This window comes from Arvicanthis niloticus, chromosome X (assembly GCF_011762505.2).
Source record: "Arvicanthis niloticus isolate mArvNil1 chromosome X, mArvNil1.pat.X, whole genome shotgun sequence".
Lineage (NCBI taxonomy): Eukaryota > Metazoa > Chordata > Mammalia > Rodentia > Muridae > Arvicanthis > Arvicanthis niloticus.
Window position 1 is genome coordinate 35025986 of NC_047679.1, and position 21414 is coordinate 35047399.

General features: G+C 40.5%; 1 pseudogene; it reads right to left on the reverse strand.

Annotated features, from left to right (window-relative positions):
* Window positions 1-5390: 5390 nt before the first annotated feature.
* Window positions 5391-6992, reverse strand: LOC117694885 (zinc finger protein 280B-like; annotated as a pseudogene).
* Window positions 6993-21414: the final 14422 nt, after the last annotated feature.

Sequence of the window (21414 nt, forward strand, 5' to 3'; positions counted from 1 at the left end):
TGGGACCATGTTTTTGTTTAGAAGTTTCCAGAAAGAAAAGAGCGTTCTCTAGATTGGAAAAGAAAGCACATTTAAATGTAAGTTTTAAAATTGTATTTGTTCTACTCAAGTGCAGAAAATTTTTTCAACAGCCAGAATGGGGAATTTTCTTTTCAGAAAAATAAAAATATCCCTGGCACAGCAAATTCCAATTTCATGCTTACCAGGATGTAGCATGAACAGACATATTCAGCTGTGAAGTGAACAATGGAGAACACTATCTGATAGTGTAAGAGAATAATAATAATAACACACATACACCCCAAAAGTATTTGAATCTGTTATGTGTGCAATACTTATTTGATAAGAATTTTTTTTTTTTTGTCTGTGAATTCACACTTTGGTGTTTGCAGAGTGAAAACAGCACAAAAATATTTATTTTGTGTAATAAGTGACCCATGGGGTTATTTCCAAAGTAATGATCCTTCTTCAACAATGAAAGAGTGACATTTAATCAGAGGGCCTTTGCATATTCATATAGAAAAGTGATTTGAGCCGGGCGGTGGTGGCGCACGCCTTTAATCCCAGCACTTGGGAGGCAGAGACAGGCGGATTTCTGAGTTCGAGGCCAGCCTGGTCTACAGAGTGAGTTCCAGGACAGCCAGGGCTACACAGAGAAACCCTGTCTCGAAAAACCAAAAAAAAAAAAAAAAAAAAAAAAAAAAGAAAAGTGATTTGAAGGCAGACACGTTTCTGAAAATGCACAGTGAAAATGCACATTCATGACCATGCTCAGTTTAAAGTCTGTTTCCATCTGTGCTCCGGAGATAACCCTGTGCCTCAGCTCTCTGTACCCAAATCCTTACTGGAGAGAGTTGGTCTCCCAGGAGTACTGACACACCCAAGGTCACAGGTGAAATCACCACTATTGCTCTATTAGCTGGCCTAAGAGGGACCCACCAAGAGCCCACAGGGCACAGGAACCTCAGAGCAGCTGGGGACAGGACTCAAGATTCCCAACTCAAATGGCCAGTAAATATCTTCAACAAAATTATAGCAGAAAACTTCCTTAACCTAAAGAAGGATATGCCTATGAACATACAAGAAGCCTATAGAACACCAAATAGATTGGACCAGAAAAGAAATTCTTCTCATCACATAATAATCAAAACATCACATATACAAAATAAAGAAAGAATATTAAAAGCAGTAAAGGAAAAGGTCAAGTAACATATAAAAGCAGATCTATCAGAATTACACCAGGCTTCTCACCAGATACTATAAAAGCCAGAAGATCCTGGGCAGATGTCCTACAGACACTAAGAGAACACAAATGCCAGCCGAGTTTACTATATCCTGCAAAACTCTCAATTAACATAGATGGAGAAACAAAGATATTCCATGACAAAACCAAATTTACACAATATCTTTCCACAACTCCAGCCCTACAAGGATAATAGATGGAAAAGTCCAACACAAGGAGGGAAACTACACTCCAGAAAACGCAGGAAAGTAATTTCTTTCAACAACCCCAAAAGAAGATAGCCATACAAACATAATTCCACCTCCAATAACAAAAATAACAGGAAGCAACAATCATGTTTTCTTAATATCTGTTAACATCAATGGACTCAATTCCCCAATAAAAAGACATAGACTAACAGACTGGATACGTAAACAGGACCCAGCATTTTGCTGCATACAGGAAAGGCACCTCAGTGACAAAGACAGAGTCAGAATAAAAGGCTGGAAAACAATTTTCCATGCAAATGGTCCCAAGAAACAAGCTGGTGTAGCCATTCTTTTTTTTTTGTGACATTAAAATAACTTTATTTGGTAAAACAAGCAACCAACTTCACAGAGTAACAAAATAGTAATCTTGACAAATATTTAATACATGTGTAAACAAAACAAAGTGACATTGCTTTAAAAATAGATAGAACTGTCAATATAAAACAGAAAGCTTCCAGAGACTCAGCTCAATCTACTTCTTTGTGTTAGAGGCACAAAAATGGACTTAAACTAGCTCACTTCTAAGACAGCCAAAGCTCTTGCTAAGGGTTTCTTCTTCAAGTTCTGTGACTAGGACAGTTAGCTAGATTGTGGAGGGCAGAAAGCTGCAGGGAGAGGTAAGTTGCCTTTCAAGAGAAGAGTTAAATGGGGCTTCGGGAACAGGGGACATTTCTAGTCACTCTAAAAATCTCCATAAGCTTAAATAACCACAAGTGAGGTAGCAGCCATGCAGGCTTAGGGAAAGAAAGCACTGGGAGAGCAGCCTGTGCAGCCTCTGAATCAGGAGGAAACAGGAACTGACTGAGGAATGGCAGAGTCAGTGGGTCACACAGTGCAGTAGCAGGGGGTCAGTTTGGGCAGTGGCAGGGGACAGGGGAAGCAGGTAGGCAGGAGCCAGAGCCCTGGGCCTCCCTCAGCAGTAAACAACTGTCTGTGCTTCTTAAGAGCACGCTTTAGTGAAACAGAAAACTACAGCGCCCGGGCTGAAGACATCAACACAGGTCTAAGAGAGTTCCGCTTTTACCATAGACAGTACATAAGCCTGCAGACTCATTTCATAAACAGATTTTCCACCAGAATAAGTGGGACATCTACACTTTCCACACCTAAAGGAAAGGTATGGGGTAAAGAGTGTGATGTGAAAAAACAACAACAACAACAACAACAAACAACAACAACAACAACAAATCATTGAAAAGGCCCATTAAAATAGCCAAGAGGCAGATCACAGTCAATGATGGAGCACAGAGCAAACAAAAGAACTTACAACCTCTTGTCTTCTGCAGCCTTAAGAGCCAGGACAAGGCCTGGGGATAACCTCTTCCCATTTTTTTTTCATGGAATCTAGGGAAACTTCACTAAACTGAGGAAGAAAATAATGGAACATTGACATCTAAAGAACCTGTCCCCAGTGCCTCCTTTGTTGTTCAGGGACAAGTCTTGCTGTATAATTTGGAACTCTCTGAAGAGCCCAGGCTGAGTCCGAACTCCAGATCTTCTTGCCTCAGCCTCCCAAGAGCTCTTATTACCAGTGTGTGCTATCACACCCAGCAAGATAAGGTACCTTTAAAGAAAGGAACAGGACACTCAAGAGTTTTGAGACCAGTGTCTATTACCAGCGTGCAGCCAGACTCCTTGAGGGATGAGCAGCAGCAGCTGGTCACCTGGGCTGGAGGTGGAGGGACAAGAGAAGGACAACAGGCCAGGCTCAAGGACACAGCCCTGGAGATTTACAGAAAGGGCCAATGCTACTGAAGTTGCTGAAGACCAGTCCTCAGAGGATGCTCTACAGTTCAACGTAAAGTTGCTCCTCCACAGGCTAGTGACCAGCTAAGTAGTATGAGGGACAGGAGAAGGAAAGTCTTCATTTAGGACATTATCTTGCACACAAAAGTGCTTCAAGTAAGACCCAAGCAGTATTAGTGTGATCAACTTGGAGATTATACAGACATTATAACCACTCAAATATGAGACAAGACACAAATTGTGACTAGGGATCTATTTCAGTGGCAGAGCCCTTGTGTGGTACATGTAAGGCCCTGTGTTTAATCCCTAGCACCAAGGGGGGGGGGGAAGCACCAGGGCATCAAATTGCAAGCTTCACATATTCAATCACTCAAGATACACACACATGGACTGGAAAACGAAGACCCCATAGAGGGTTTGAATCCTAGTCACCCTGGTTGGGTTTTTGTGCTATGTCCAATATCATTAGGCAAGTTCCTATTACAGCTTGAGGGTAGAACTAAGTTCAGCCCAGGCCACAGACAGGACAGATGCCATTTTTCCAAACCTTTTCAGTTTTAACTCAGGTTCAATATGTAGAGTGAAAAATTATAATGGCCATTTTATGAAATATGTGTAGATTTCTTTGCCCTTAGACCTGGGCAGAAAAGTGCAGATTCCAGAACGAGGAACTGAAAATAAGATTTCAGGCCTTCACTTTCCCCAGGGCACATTCCGGGTGGAGGACACTGCCCCTGAATCAAGCCTCAAGCAGTAGGCCCACCTATGGATGGGAGAGGCCCAAGGCAGGAAGACACATTCCTGACTACAGATGAAGATGCTGCCACCTAGGTGGGGCTATAGCCAGAAGATAGTTAATCTGAAATAATTGGTAATGGCAGGATAGGACACAATGACATGATAAAAACCACATTTTTGAGAAGAATGCAGGGTGATTTCCACATGACATTAACCATTCAGGGTGGGTTTCTCTGGACTGTTTCACTATTCTTATGTTATGTATCCTTGGCAACCCATCACCCCCTCCCGGCTCCCCTGGTTTGTGGTTTTTCCCTTTAAAACCCTCCACGGACTGGATGTTGGGGTCAAACCCCACTCCTGCAATAGTGCGTGGTGAGACCGCTGGCTGCCAGGTTTCTTCCCTAATAAACCTCTGCTGATTGCATCCAGGTATGGCTTCTTGTGATCTTTGGGTGGTCGTAATTTTCTGAGACTTGAGGAAGGGTCTCCCGAGTATGGGGGTCTTCAAATACACTTCATACGACAAATGACAAGCCTTCTTTCCTCGGGAAGGGACAACTTGCTTTACTGCTGTGGCCCAGGAGGACATGGCCAGTTCTTCAAACACAGCTAGCCAAAAGAGAAACGAGAGTGGATAACTCTAGCTTCCCTAAGCATCAAGCAGAACAAAGTCTGTGGTCATCGGCTCTGTGTCTGTCTTCTAACTACCGTTACTGTTTCACATGGCTCTGAGACTGCACAGCTGTGCTTTAATGATTACAGGGGCCTTTCACAAACACAGGCATTTTACAGAAATGGCTTGGCCTCCCTGGATACTCTTTTAGGTAAAGACATTCAGGCAGGATTCCTTTGGCTTCAAGACTGAGAAGGACGTGTATCTGTCCATTTACCCATGCTATACCACTGAAGATGGCTCTCTCCCTCCTATAGAAAGCATTAACTGCCTGTAGATCTTCAGGGAGAGGTGGGGCATTGTGAGCCTACCAAACTTCAAACTTTCACATAAAAGAGCTCTCAAACTTTAGACTTATATGAAATACTAATAAATCGGTTTTAACTTGTTTTCCATTCACGGGGATACAGACACCAACACCTTCCTTGTGTTAAGTAAAACACTTAATATGAAAACCAGATGTATTTTAAATAACACTCACTGTTCACTCAGAAAATGCTGTAGCTGGGGACTGGGGTAATGGAGCACTTGCTTATTGTTTGTGAAGCCTTGGATCCAACTCCAGCACTAAATGAGAACAAAAGACACCCTCAAAAACCAGACAAAACCCTGCATTATCTCCAAATCAAGGGAAAAAGATCTGTTCATCAGTTCAGCATCTTGGGCACCAGTGATTAACTGATATATGGGTTTGTACTCTCGTCTCTCTGAAGGGTTTGGATTGGGACTTAGGTTAGAATTAACGGGACTTTTTTGAGAGTCTGCCTTGAGATCTGGGGTAGGACGGCTCCCAGTCGGTTGTGCTCACAGTGATTGAGGCTACTTTCACAGATTCTGACTCAACAGGCTTCACTGACACCTGGATCACGACTTTCGTCTCAGGAGGCAACCCTTCCAGCTTCTTAGGCTTCTGAAACATCTGGTGGCACTGGGTCTTATGCTCCATTTTCTCCTTGAAGGTTAAAAACTGTAGCCGGCTCTTGGAGCACTGGTGGCTGATCCTTTCCCAGTGGCCCCTGTAATGGCACATGTACAGCATCCTAGTTTTGAAGATCTTAAGACAAAATGGACAAAGCAGGTTCTTAGTGTTTACGTGGCACTTTGTAAAATGTGTTTCCACATCAGCTAAGACAGAGGACTTGTACTTACAGACCTGGCACACATAGGGAATCTCCCCAGGCTTATGATTGTCCTTCATGTGCTGTAAAAGGGCTTGCTCTGTCTCAAATGACAATTCACAGATTTTGCAGACCACAGAAGGGTCTGGTGCCATGTGCACACGGTCGATGTGGCACTCCAGCTGGAAAGGGGAAGCAAACTGGCGGTGGCAGCGGAGACAGGTGATGTGGCTCTCTCAGGCATCATCTCTGCCCTGCCTCCCGAGCTCCAAATGATGCTTGGTGTGGTTCATAAATTTAACATTTTTTAGAGCTTTCAAGCAGCTGGGACATTTAAAGGTTGTATGAGTCTTCTGCTCTGGCTTCCCATCCACTTTATACTGTCCATAATAAAAGTCACTAAGTAACAGGGTCAAACTTCCTTTCTTGGGATCAAAAGTCTCTTGACTTGTGGGATTTGAAAAGTCCGCTTCCATCAATCCACTGTCCTGGCGAGGGTGGACAGAGCCCTCTGAAAGAGGTGCCCCATTTACAAAATGGTTCAGTGAGTTGGGAGCATCAAAGGAAGGTGTCCTCTGTTGCGCACTCGAGGTATGCAAAGTACCTGAAGGGGGCAAAGCTGAAGGCAGGTCTTCTACAATCTCAATACTACGTTCAGGCCTCTGTGGGTTTATGGAAAAATGGCACTTCGATACATACAAACTTTCATTCAAATCTCCTCTTGAAAGCGCTGCCTTCACTGGCCTATTCTCTGAACTTGAGAGTGTAACCAGAGGTGAGCAACACTTTGAAGAGCTACTAGGCACAGCTTGTGGTGAATTACTTTTATCATCAGACTCGGACAAAGGCTCAATAACAATAGGACTATCTGTTGATCTTGATTCAACTGGAGACCCAGGCAAGACAATCACTGCCTCTGATGTGGGGGCGGCAGGTCGTGAGGGCTGCAATCTTGGAGTCGTGGCCTCTCTAAGCCTGCTATGCTTTCTTTTTAACCGTGAACCTGGGGTGACTCTGTTTAGAATGTTCGAGTTGGCTGGTTGGGAAGTTGAATTTACTCCAACAAAGATCAGCTCAGCATCTTCTTTCACGTTCTCCACCCCTACAAAGATCAGCTCAGCATCTTCGTCAGCAACGGCATCGTGGACTTGGATGGGTTCTTGTGAACTCTGCTGTGGTTCTGGATCTTGTTCTTCATCATCTAACAGGAATGGCTGCTCCATTTCTAATGTGGCTCCTGACAGGTGTGGCCACCTCCTCCACACACACTGCCACTTTTTTTGAATGAGTCTCACGATGTGGTCCTCCCTCTTCCTCCCTAATGGTAGAGATTCCAGGCGAGCCCTGTAGTGGGGTCTGCAGTCTTCAGGACTTTGGGCGAGCTAAGAGCCCCAGAGGCCCTCAGCGATGGGAAAGGCATTTAAGGGGGGCGTGGGGGGCTTGTAGGAGGGGGGTGCATGTGTGTCTGGGCTGCCAGTAGGGGGTCTGGCCTACCCATGCTTGCTTTATGGAGACACGCAGGCGGCCCTTACCTGGTGTCCCCTCTGGATCGCCCCTGCAGAGGTCACCAGCTCCACGCCCCTGTCCTTACCTCCCCGCCAGCATACGGGACATACCGGAGCCTCCCCAGATGCCCCAGCCCGGGAGGCGCTGTGCGGGAAGCCCCACACCACGACCTCCGGGACTCCCAGCCGCTCCGTAGCCATTCTAATATCCAATAAAATCGCCTTTCAACCAAAAGTTATCAAAAAAGATAAGGAAGAACACTTCATACTCATCAAAGGGAAAAAAATCTACCAAGATAAACTTTCAATTCTGAACATCTATGCTCAAAATGCAAGGGTACCCACATTCATAAAACAAACTTTACTAAAGCTCAAAGCACACATTGCACCTCACACATTTATAGTGGGGGACTTCAACACCACACTCTCTTCAATGGACAGATCATGGAAACAGAAACTAAACAGAGACACAGTGAAACTAAGAGAAGTTATGAACCAAATGGATTTAACAGATATCTATAGAACATTTCATCCTAAAACAAAAGAATATACTTTCTCAGCACCTCATGGTACCTTCTACAAAATACACCATATAATCTGTCACAAAACAGGCCTCAACAGATGCAAAAAGATTAAAATAATCCCATGCATCCTACCAGATCACCACAGACTAGGCTGGTCTTCAGTATCAACAAAAATAGCAGAAAGCCCATATACATGTGGAAACTGAACAATGCTCAACTCAACAATAACTTTGTCAAGGAAGAAATAAAGAAAGAAATTAAAGACTTTTTAGAATTTAATGAAAGCAAAGGCTCGTCATACCAAAACTTAAGGAACACAATGAAAGCAGTGCTAAGGGGAAAACTCATAGGTCTAAGTATCTACAAAAAGAAACTGGCGAGAGCCTACACTAACAACTTGACAGCACACCTGAAAGCTCTAGAACAAAAACAAGCAAATAAATTGAGGAGGAGTATATGGAAGGAAATAATCAAACTCAGAGGTGAAATCAATCAAGTAGAAACAAAGAGAATTATACAAAGATTCAGCAAAATCTGGAGCTGGTTCTTTGAGAAAATTGACAAGATAGATAAACCCTTAGCCAGTCTAACCAGAGGGAGGGCACAAAAAGCATATTCAAATAAACAAAATCAGAAACAAAAAGGGAGACATAACAGCAGAAACCAAAGAAATTTAAAAAAAATCGTCAGATCCTACTACAAAAGCCTATACTCAACAAAACTGGAAAATCTGGATGAAATGGACCATTTGCTAGACAAATACCAGGAACCAAAGTTAAATCGGGATCAGATAAATCATTTAAACAGTCCCATAACCCCTAAAGAAATACAAGCAGTCATTAAAAGTCTCCCCACCAAAAAAGCCCAGGACCAGATGGTTTTAGTGCAGAATTCTATCAGACCTTCAAAGAAGACTTAGTACCAATTCCCTTTAAACTGTTCCAGAAAATAGAAACAGAAGGAACACTACTCAATGTGTTCTATGAAGCCACAATTATGCTCATACCTAAACCACACAAAGACACAACAAAGAAAGAGAACTTCAGACCAATTTCTCTAATATAGATGAAAAATACTCAATAAAATTCTCACAAACTGAATCCAAGAACACATCAAAACGATCATTCACCATGATCAAGTAGGCTTCATTCCTGGGATGCAGGGATGGTTCAATATAAGGAAATCCAACAACATAATCCACTATATAAACAAATGCAAAGAAAAAGCACATGATCATCTCACTAGATGCTGAGAAAGCATTTGACAAAATTCAACATTCCTTTATGTTAAAAATCTTGGAAAAATCAGGAATTCAAGGTCCATACCTAAACATAGTAAAAGCAATATACAGCAAGCCAGTAGCCAACATCAAACTAAATGGAAACTTGAAGCAATCCCACTAAGATCAGGGACTAGACAAGGCTGCCCACTCTCACCCTACCTATTAAATATAGTACTGGAAGTCCTAGCCAGAGAAATTAGACAACAAAAAGGAAGTCAAAGGGATAGAAATTGGAAAGGAAGAAGTCGAAATATCACTATTTGCAGATGATATGATAGTAACCCCAAAAATTATATCAGAGAACACTTACACCCGATAAACAACTTTTCCAAAGTGGCTGGATATAAAATCAACTCAAACAAATCAGTGGCCTTCCTCTGCTCAAAGGATAAACAGGCTGAAAAAGAAATTAGGGAAATGACACCCTTCACAATAGTCACAAATAACATAAAATACCTTGCTGTGAATCTAACCAAGGAAGTGAAAGATTTGTATGACAAGAACTTCAAGTCTCTGAAGAAAGAAATTGAAGAAGATCTCAGAAGATGGAAAGATCTCCCATGCTCCTGGATTGGCAGGATTAATATAGTAAAAATGGCCATGTTACTGAAAGCAATTTATAGATTCAATACAATCCCTATCAAAACTTCCAACTCATAACTTCATAGAGTTCATAGAGTTCATAGAGTTCATAGAGTTCATAACTTCATAGAGTTAGAAAGAGCCATTTTCAAATTTATTTGGAATAAACAAAAACCCAGGGTAGTAAAAACTATTCTCAACAATAAAAGAACTTCTGAGAAAATCACTTTCCCTGACATCAAGCTGTACTACAGAGAAGTAGTGATAAAAACTTCATGGTATTGGTACAGAGACAAGCGGGGTGATCAATTTGATAGAATTGAAAACCCAGAAGTGAACACACACCCATGGTCACTTGATCTTTGACAAAGGAGCTAAAATCATCCAGTGGAAAAAAGATAACATTTTCAAGAAATGATACTGGTTCAACTGGAGGTCAGCATGTTGAAGAGTGCAAATTGATCCATTCTTATCTTCTTATACAAACCTCAAGTCCAAGTGGATCAAGGATCTCTACATAAAACCAGATACACTGAAACTTATAGAAGAGAAAGTGGGGAAGAGCCTCAAACACATGGGCACAGGGGAAAATTTCTTGAACAGAACACCAATCACTTATGCTCAAAAATCAACAATCAACAAATGGAGCCTCATAAAATTGAAAAGCTTCTGTAAGGCAAAGGGTACTGTCAATAGGACAAAAGGGCAACCAACAGATTGGGAAAAGATCTTAACCAATCCTACATCCGATAGAGGTCTAATATCCAATGTATACAAAGAACTCAAGAAGCTATCCTCTAGAGAACCAAATAACCTATTAAAAATGGGGTACAGAGATAAAGAGAAAATTCTCAACTAAGAAATCTCGAATAGCTGAGAAGCTCCTTAAGAAATGTTGGACAACCTTAGTCATCAGGGAATTGCAAATCAAAATGACCCTGAGATTCTACCTCACACCAGTCAGAATGGCTAAGATTAAAAACTTAGGTGAGAGCAGATGCTGTTGAGGAACACTCCTCCATTGTTGGTGAGATTGCAAGCTGATACAACCAGTTTGGAAATCAGACTGGTGATTCCTCAGAAAATTGGACATAGTACTACTTGAGGACCAAGCTATACCACTCCTGGGCATATAACCAAAAGATTCTCCATCATATAATAGGAATGCATGCTCCGATATATTCATAGCAGCTTCATTTATAATAGCCAGGAGCTGTAAAGAACACAGATGTCCTTCAACAAAGGAATGGATACAGAAAATGTGATACATTTACACAATGGAGAACTACTCAGCTATTAAAAACAATGACATCATGGAATTTTTAGGCAAATGAATGGAACTAGAAACTATCATCCTGAGTGAGGTGACCCAGTCATAAAAGAACACACATGGTATTTACTCACTGATAATTGGATATTAGGCAAAAAGCTTGGAATACCCATGCTACAACTCAGAGACCATATGAAGCTCAAGAAGAAGGAAGACCAAAGTGTGGATACTTCAGTCCTTCTTAGAAAGGGGAACAAAATACTCATAGGAGGTAGAGGGTGGGAAGGACTTCAGAGGAAGAGAGGAGGGAAAGGGGGGAGGGGGAAAAGGGGGAAAAGGGAAAAAAGGGTGGAAAAGGGGGAAAAGGGGGACAGGATCAGGTATGGGAGTAGACAGGGATGATTATATAGAGGGTCAGGTAATTGAAGAGAGTTGTGAAGCAATGGGGAATGGGGAACTGGTGGTAGTCACCATAAAGTTCCAGATGCCAGGAAAGCAAGAGGTTCCCAGGACTAAACAGGGATGATTAGCTGAAATGCCCAACAAAGGGGAGGGAGAACCTGTAGTGACCATATCCAGAGGGTATGCAAGGCCCCTAGTTGGGGGGTGGGGCAACCCACTCATCTCCAGATTTTTGACCCAGAATCGCTCCTGTCTAAAGGAAATATGGGGACTAAGTGTGGAGCAGAGACTAACCGAAAAAGGCCACCCAGAGACTACCCCACTTGGGCATCCATCCCACAGACAGACACCAAACCCAGACACTATTGTGGATGCCAAGAAGTGCTTGCTGACATGAGCCTGATATAGCTAGCTGTCTCCTGAGAGGCTCTGCCAGAGCCTGACAAATACAAAGGGGGATGCTGGCAGTCAACCATTGTACTGAGTGTGGGGTCCCCAATGGAGGAGTTAGAAATAGGACTGAAGGAGCTGAAGGGGTTTGCAACCCCATAGGAAGAACAACAATATCAACCAACCAGACCCCTGAGCGCTCCCAGAAACTAAACTACCAACCAAAGAGTACACATGGAGAGACCCATGGCTCCAGCTGTATATGTAGCAGAGGATAGCCTTATCTGACATCAAAGGGAGGAGAAGGCCTTGGTTGTGTGAAGGCTCAATGCCCCAGTGTATGGGAATTCCGTGGTGGTGAGGTGGGAATTCATGTGTGGGTAGGGGAGTACCCTCATAGAAGCAGCTGGAAGGTGGATGGGATAGGGGTTTCCAGAGGGTGAAACAGGAAAAGGGGATAACATTTGAAATGTAGATAAATAAAATGTCCAGCAAAAAAGAGTAAGAATTTATTTTAGTTGTATTTGTGTATGATTACCGGGGTTAATAAGATATATATTAATATATTATATATTAATTATATATTTGTTAATATATTATAATAATATATAATATATTAATTACATATAATTATTATATATTGATTATATATTAATATATTATATAATATATATCATTAACTTATTTATGTTATATATACATATATAACATAGAGAGATGAACAATTGTTACTAGATGATATATAGATAGGCAGATGACATCTATATATAAGATAGGCATGTATATACTTCAGATCTCTAAATATTTACAAACATAGTAATATATTTATAAAAACATGTGTTCATATATCAATAGAAATATTTCAATTTAATATATACTGAAACATACTTATTGATATATATACCCATCCACCCAGCCATATATCAACCATTTATCTTCATCAATCTCTTGCCTATCTATCTATCATAGATCCATGTTTATAGCTATCATATACTTGTCTAACATAAAATCTATCATCTAGCTCTCTACTCGTCATCTATACATCTATCAACTACATAAGCATCTATGCACTATCTATGTGTTTATCATTCTAACTAATCTATATATCTATATGTATCTATTTCTATCTATCCATTCTCTATTGATATCTCTCTACCCATCTATCTTCCTATCTATATATTTATCTGTCTCTCAATGGTATATCAATCATCTATTGATTATGTATCTGTCTATCATATATTTATATCTATCTATCTATCTATCTATCTATCTATCTATCTATCTATCTATCTATCTATCCATATTGCTGTAATCACATCTACTTCTAAGTCTGAGAATGTGAGATCATTGAATTCAAGTCCAGGTAGTGTTGTAAAGTAAGTTTCTGGGCTCCTTAGTGAAGCTGTGTCACAATATAGAACATGATAGTAGTAAAAGAAAAATATATTGATATATGATAGGTGAAAGAAAGACTGATTAGATGATAGACACATGATAAATTGATATAGATGATAGATGAATAAGTGATAGATTATAGATAGGTAGATGATAGAGAGTTAAATGATATATCAATAGATGATATATCAATAGATGATAGATGATGGATAGATTTATAGACTAATAGATGATAGATAGAGATAGATTAGATAGATAGATGCATGGTTGGATGCATGCATAGGTGAAAGAATCAATAAACAGATGATTGATATATATGCACTATTATGGATGTCACTCATAAGTCTACTCCTAAGGAGCTATAGAGGGATCATGGCTTTTTCAGGAATGGCAGTCAGTAATATTTCTTAATGGTGTGGCTCAGAGTAGGCTCACATGCCAAGTTTCTGCCCCACTATGATGGACTGTCCACCATCTTAAATCATGAGTGAATCAACACTTCCTCTCTCAAGATGTTTCTGTCAAGCAGTTGGTCAAAAGAAACTACTACTATGTTATACATGAACATATGTTTTGGAAATCTGTGTGATCAATACAACCAATTAAATATATTTTCAAAAAAAGGAAAACATACAGTGTAAAATTTATGCACATCTCTGGTTTGTTAAGAACAGAACAACAGGATGTCAAAAAGTTACATGCTGTCTGAGTAAACTTTTATAGTCTGGCATTTGAACACATCTGTAATAAAGATTTCTTTTTGAGGTAATTAACTTTTTCATTTAGAAAAGTTATTTATTATTGTGCATGTCTAGGGGTGGGTGTATACATCACAACCAGCAAATGTATGGATTTCAGGGGACACTTTTGGAGACTCTTCTCCTCCCTCCCTCATTTACATATGTCCTAGGAATTTAACTCAGATCTCTAGATTTGTGTGGACAGATGGGACATCTCACTGGTGTACTTCATTAATTAATTAAGTTAAATTAAATTAATTAAATACTCCAGGTGTATATTTTGTCAGTAAACATACAGTTTTTAAAATTTCCTTTTTAAAGAAGATTTATTTATTTTATATATATGAGTACACTATAGCTGTCTTCGGACACACCAGAAGAGGGCATCAGATCCCATTACAGATGGTTGTGAGCCACTATGTCGTTGCTGGGAATTGAACTCAGGACCTCTGGAAGAGCAGTCAGTGTTCTTAACCACTGAGCCATCTCTTCAACCTGTAAACATACATTTTTATGTATGCATGTACATGGATTCCATAGATGATGGAATTTATGTTGTGTCTTCCTTGATTATTAATCACATTAATTTATTTTTTGTTGTTTTTGGACAGAATTTTCCTGTGCAGCCCTGGCTATCCTGGAGCTTACTCTGTAGATCAGGCTGGACTTGAATTCATATATCTGCCTCCCATGTTCTGGGATTATGTGCTACTATGGTCCTGCTCATGGTAATTTTTTAATAGATAGATGGGTAGATAAATGGTGAATAGACAGACAATGAATATATACATAGATAATACATAGATAAATGATGGATAAACATGATGTATTGATAGATGATGAATAGATATGTGATAGATACTTGCATCTATGTAGAGATAGATCTATAGATAGATGATAGATATATAATAGATGATAGATGTATGATGAATACATAGATGATGATTTTTTAGATGATAGATATGTGATACATACATACACATGTTGTGGGGAGCCGACAGAAGGCAGCTATCATCCTTGCAGCCATCTTGAGCCATATACCCTGACAAAAGACTTGATTACATCAACCTACAACAGCTGAGCACACTCTGATAACATCTTGTTTTAGATACCCAGGATCTTCCCTTGGGTGTATGAGACTTAAAGCTGTGTGACTTAAGGGTGTGACTTAGAGGCATGACTTAGAAGTGAGACATATAAAAGGCAAGAGGCAGACAGAAGAGTTCAGTACAACTTGGAGTACAACTTGGAACTAGGAATTAGGTTAGAGAGTACAACTTAGAGTACAACTTGGAAGTAGGGATTAGGCATTAGGCAGTACAACTTGGAGTAGGAATTAGGCATTGAGGAAGAAGACACTTGGACTAGAGAACTCAGAAGAATTATGATTAGGCACTTGGCACTTGGAGGAAGAACTTGGAAGTAGTAGGCACTTGAGACTCGAGACAGGCAACTAGGAATTAGACACTTGTACTTGAGTCTAGGAACTTGGAAGAAGTAACGTGGAACTTGGAGGCACTAGGGACTAGGAACTAGGGACTAGGAACTCAAGACTTGGGACTTAGAGAGAAGAAGAGAGACTGAAGAATCAACGGGATTGAATCACACTATGTCTGGTCTCCATTCTTCTCGTCCTCTCTCTCTTGCTGAACTCCGACCCTCGGACTGGAGCAGCTTGGAGCAGTGCGGGCTAACAAGTTAGTCCTCAAGGCTTTTGGCAGTGCGGGTCCCAACATTGACAGAACGGTCTGAGACATTTTGGCCCCCAAACGTGGGGTAGTGCAGTTCTCAACAACATGTATATACTGTCTATGTTGCATAGTTTATGTCATCTTGACACAAGCTGAATTCATATGAGAGAAAGGAAGCCCAATTAAGAAAGTACCTCCACAAGATTGGATTGTAGGCAAGCCTGTAGGGAATTTTTTTAATTAGTGGTTGATGGGTGAGGGACTAGCCCATTTTGGGTGATACTATCCTTGGGCTGATAGTCTTGGGTTCTTGAAGAATGCAAGCTGATCCTCCCTCAGTGCAGGACTAAAGCATTCACAACCTTGTCTTCTTTCCTTCTATGCTCCATACTGTCTGTGGGTTGTATCATGGGCATTGTGAGCTTTTGGGTTAATACCCACTTATTAGTGAGTACATACCATGTGTGTTCTTTTGTGTCTTGGTTACCTCACTCAGGATGATATCTTCTAGTTCCATCCATTTGCCTAAGAATTATATGAAGTCATTGTTTTTAATAGCTGAGTAGTCCTCCATTATGAAAATGTACTACATTTTCTGTATCCATTCTTCTGTTGAAGGACATCTGGGTTGTTTCCAGCTTCTGGCTATTATAAATAAGGCTGTTATGAACATAGTGGAGCATGTGTCCTTGTTATATGTTGGAGCATCTTCTGGGTATATGCCCAGGAATGGTATAGCTGGGACCTCAGGTAGTGCTATGTCCAATTTTCTGAGGAACTGCCAGACTGATTTCCAGAGTGGTTGTACCAGCTTGCAATCCCACCAACAATAGAGAAGTGTTCCTCTTTCTCTACATCCTTGCCAGCATCTGCTGTCACTTGAGGTTTTTTTTTTTTTTTTCATCTTAGTCATTCTGATTGGTGTGAGGTGGAATCTCAGGATCGTTTTGATTTGTCTTTCTCTGATGATTAAAGACGTTTAACATTTCTTTAAGTGCTTCTCAGCCATGTGAGATTCTTCGATTAATTCTCTATTTAGCTCTGTACTCCACATTTAATAGGGTTATTTGGTTCTCTAGAGTCTACTTTCTTGAGTTCTTTGTATATTTTGGCTATTAGCCCTCTATCAGATATAGGGTTGGTAAATATCTTTTCCTAATCTGTGGGTTGCAATTTTGTCCTATTGACAGTGTCCTTTGCCTTACAGAAGCTTTTCAGTTTTATTAGATCCTATTTGTCAATTGTTGATCTTAAAGCATAAACCATTGGTGTTCTGTTCAGGAAATTTCCCCCTGTGCCCAAGTATTTGAGGCTCTTCCCCACTTTCTCTTCTATTAGAGAAATAGAGGGAAGCCTTGGATGGAGACAGGAGGGGGAGGAAATTAGGGTGCACTATCACGAACTGGACGAGATGTCAGAGAGGTACAGAAGGTCAGGAAATCAACCAAAAATATGTAGCAGTGAGGGATGAGGAACTGGGGATAGCCACTGGAGGGTCCCAGACACCAGGGAAACATGAGGCTCTCTGGACCCAATGGGGATGACTTTAGCCGAAATGCCCAGAGAAGGGGGAGATAGAACCTGTTAAGACTACCTCCAGTAGATAGGCATGGCCCCTGGTCGAGGGATGAGGTCACCCACCCAGCTCAAAGTTTTTAACCCAGAAATGTTCCCTTGCAAAGAAAGAAAAGGCATAAAAATGGAACAGAGACTGAAGGAAGGGCCAACCAGAGACTTTCCCACCTGGTGATTCATCATGCCTGCAGACACCAAACCCAACCAACACTGTTGCCATGGTCAAGAGGTGTTTGCTGACAGGACCCTTGTGTTCTTTGGGAGGTCTGGCCAGCAACTGAGCAATGCAGTTGTGGATGCTTGGAGCCAACCATCAGACTGAGCTCAGGGAACCTGGTAGAGGAGCTGGCAGAAGGACTGTAGGCATGGAAAGGGATTGCAAGTCCACTGGAAGAACAACATAGGCTGGCCTGACTACCCAGTGCTCCCAGGGACTAGACCACCAACCAAAGAGTGGACAGGGAGAGATCCATGGCTTCAGATCCATAGGTAGCAGGGGATGGCCTTGTCTGACAGCAATGGCCACCAATCAAGAAATGCCTCACAGTTGAACCTGGTGGAGGTATTTTCGTGAGTGTCTCCTTTCCCAAATGACTATGGCTTGTGTCAAGTTGACAAACTAACAGCACACAAAGCTCTTAGTGTTCACTTTAAACAACCAGTATAATAATTTACCCTCCTTTCTAAAGTCAAAATTACAATATTGGAGTCTGTAACATGCAGGAATGACGAGACTCTTTGGTGTATGGTGTGTGTGTGTGTGTGTGTGTGTGTGTGTGTGTGTAGTTTTGCACCTGTGTTTGTGGACGCACATGTGTGCATGTGAATGTTGAAGGCCACAGGATGATGTCAGGTGCTATCCTTCATGCACATCTGCCTTATTTGAATTTATTATTTTTTAAAATTTTATGTGCATTGGTGTTTGCTTGCATGTTTGGCCACATACATATCAGATCCCTGGGAACTGGAGTTACAGACAGTTGTGAGCTGCCATGTGGGTGTTAGGAATCTAACCTGGGTCCTCTGGAAGAGTAGCTAGTGCTCTTGACCACTGAGCTGTCTGTCATGTCCCCTGCCTTATTTTTTGAGATGGTCTCTAACTGGCCTGCGATATTTCAGGTAGTCTAGGCTGGCTCCTGGTGACATCAGAAGATTCATTTGTTTCTACCTCCTTCCCTGGTGCTGAAATTACAGTCATGAGCCAGCAGACCTGGCTTTTCATGTGGATTCTAAGAATTGAAACACATATTTAAAATTTGTACTTACATGGCAAACACTTCAACAACTAAGCTTTACCCAAGCTCCTCAAATTATTATTAATAAAAAGCATCTAATATTATTAATCCATACTTGCATTAGATTTTTTATTTGTGTGTGTGTGTGTTTGTAATCTGTGTGTAGTGCTCAAGGAGTCCAGGAGAGGGTGTCAGGTCCCCTGGAACTGCAGCTGTGAGCTGCCTGATGTGGGTGCTAAGAACTGAACTCAGGTCCTCTGGAAGTGCAGCAAGCTCTGTTACCCTTTGAGCTACCCCTCCAACACTCCTCTCCTTTTAAAAAAGTCAAATATATATTTATGTGCATTGCACTTTAGCTTCCTTTCTTCAAAGACACGTATGCAAATGAAATAAATTTATTTAAACATTCAAAGATGCACTAACACCGATTAGAACATGAGAAAAAGAACGTATGGAGACAGGAATTGTAATTTGCAGTAAATAGGAAGATGTGATTCGAGAGAAGAGATTGCTTCATCTTCATATTGATGTTTCAGGTTTCAGGAAGAATATACTGGAAAGTTCCTGATGTCATCTGTAATGTTGGAACAGAATTACTTTATAGATTTAGGCTAGTAATACATGATATTTGATGAGAGTGGAGATAAAACAAATACAAGCCATTAAAGAGGCAAACAATGACAAGATGTATCATGCAAAAACATTTTACAGGATTTTGTATGTTTGGGAATATACATGAACTTTGTATGGAAGTTTTCCATATATGGAAATTTTTAATATGGCAAATGATCTTATATCACAACCTAAATTAATATTTTTTAGGACTCACATGTTTATTTGAGGATGTAATTTCTATGAATCTAAACTAAAATGATATATATTTTTGTTTCAAGGTACTTTTACATTGGAGTTTATCAAGCTTCATGTATCCTACAGCCAGAGTCTCTCTCAAGGTCCCAGATAGTAGTTGAATCTTAGAGGAAGACTAGGGGTAGAACTTGCTGCCCCCAATACCAGCCCCATAGAGGAGAATGACATCTCAACACTAGTAAGAGTTAGTCCCCTTCTGGATATTGTCAATGTCTCCTCTGAAAGAAGGAAAATTACCTAATATAAAAATGTATAATTCCATAAATAGATAGAATTAAAGAAAGTGGACATCAAGATATAAAGAAATGAGCCTGGGCCCTTCCCTGTCACCCTGCAAAAAACTCAAATTGAAATGGATCAAAGACAGTGTCATAAGACTTGGTAACCTGAAGCTGATAGAGGAGAAAACAGGGAGTGTGTGTTGACCTTAGACACAGGGATGTATTCTCTGAATAGGATTCTTGTAGCAAGAAATTAAGACCAACACTGGTCAGATATCATGGAATTAAAGACAACAACAAAGGAAGCTGTCAATTAAATGCACAGGTATGTCAGGGAATGGAGATCTTTGCAGCTACACAAGTGATGGAGGATTAGTGTCTACTAGATACAAAGAACTTAGAACAAAGCAAAGCAAAACACAAAAACTATGAACATCAAATAAACAAACTCAAAAATTAGTAAAAGAATTCCCATGTGATTCAGTTACAGCATTTCTAGATATGTACCCAAAAGGATTTATATCCTGTTACAGAGACTCTTGAATGTTCATGCTCATTGCAGTTAAGTTCATAATAGCTAAGAAATAAACTTGACCTAACTGTTCATCAACTAATGAGTGGATAAGGAAAATGTAATGTATAAGATGTAATATTACTCAGCCATAGAGAAAATGAAATATGAAATTTACAAGTAAATAGAAGGAACTGGAAATTATCATACTCAACAAGGTCACCCAGGCCCAGAAAGACAAATTGCACATTCTATCTCACATGTGGATCTTAGATTTGAATCTTTTATTTTGTATGCATAATATGGAGTATGTGAGGAAGCCAGGTAATTAGAAACCAGTTTGAATTGGGTCCATCAAGGGAGTGGGTCCATCAAGTGAAATACCATTAAAATGAAGTATAAAGAAGAATACTGGGGGCAGGAAGGCTCAATTATGGAGTTGGATGTGGAATGGAGAAATCAGGGTGTAATGGAAGGTTTAACCAGAATGAAGGGTTATAAAAACTCATATGGAAACCAATGATTGTGTGATTAAAATATAATTAGACAGGCACTGATGACAGGGAAGATAGAGGGGGGAAAGCTGTGGGTTAGAGAAGCAGGTGTGGATGTGGTTGGGCATAAGGAAGAGCAGGGGTAGGGGTGGGTCAACTAAAACTGAAGGTGTATGAAGAAGTCTTACAGAAATCCACTAGTTTGTAAGCTAATTAAAAATACAGCATTAAAAAAGTTTCAGCAGAGGATCTCTGCAATGGTACAATTGCTGTTCCCAGAAGACATTGTTTATTCAGTGAAAATCTAATTTTTAGTCACCAGGGTACCACCATACTATTTATTAGTGGAGGGAGGCCTTAGAATCACCAAAATAACTTGGCTATTGCCATATCTCTTGGCTATCCAGCATAAGTAAATAGTAGGACACTATTACTGCAGACATCACGTGCTGTGGCTGTAGGGCATCAAGAAATCAATTTCAAATGGACTAGGAAACTCTTCTTCAGTTCTTAGATGTACTTAATAGGCTGTGTATGTGAGATAAGATATTAGTGATGTCATCATGCTGCTCCAACACACTATAAAAGCATCCTTGTATCCACTGGTGCAATAAAGGCTTTATTGGGGAAACCAACCACTCTCTGATTAAATTTGATGCCAGCTCCATAGAAGGGATCTCACATCTAGGGAAGAACAGGGGTAAGGGTGGGTTCCTATTGTAATTCTAGTAAAAAATCCATAACAATGGCGCTCATGGAACCTATGGAGGAGACCAGTTGTGATAAAGTGTTATGTTTCCAAGCCACTGTCTTTAAAATACTCATAGATTTATGCTGCTTTCAATTTTGGTCAAATCAACTTTTTACCTTTTTGTTTGTTTGTTTAGATAGAGACTATGTACCTGGCTGTTCTGGAGCTCAGTATATAGACCAGGCTGGCTGATACTCACAGAGATTC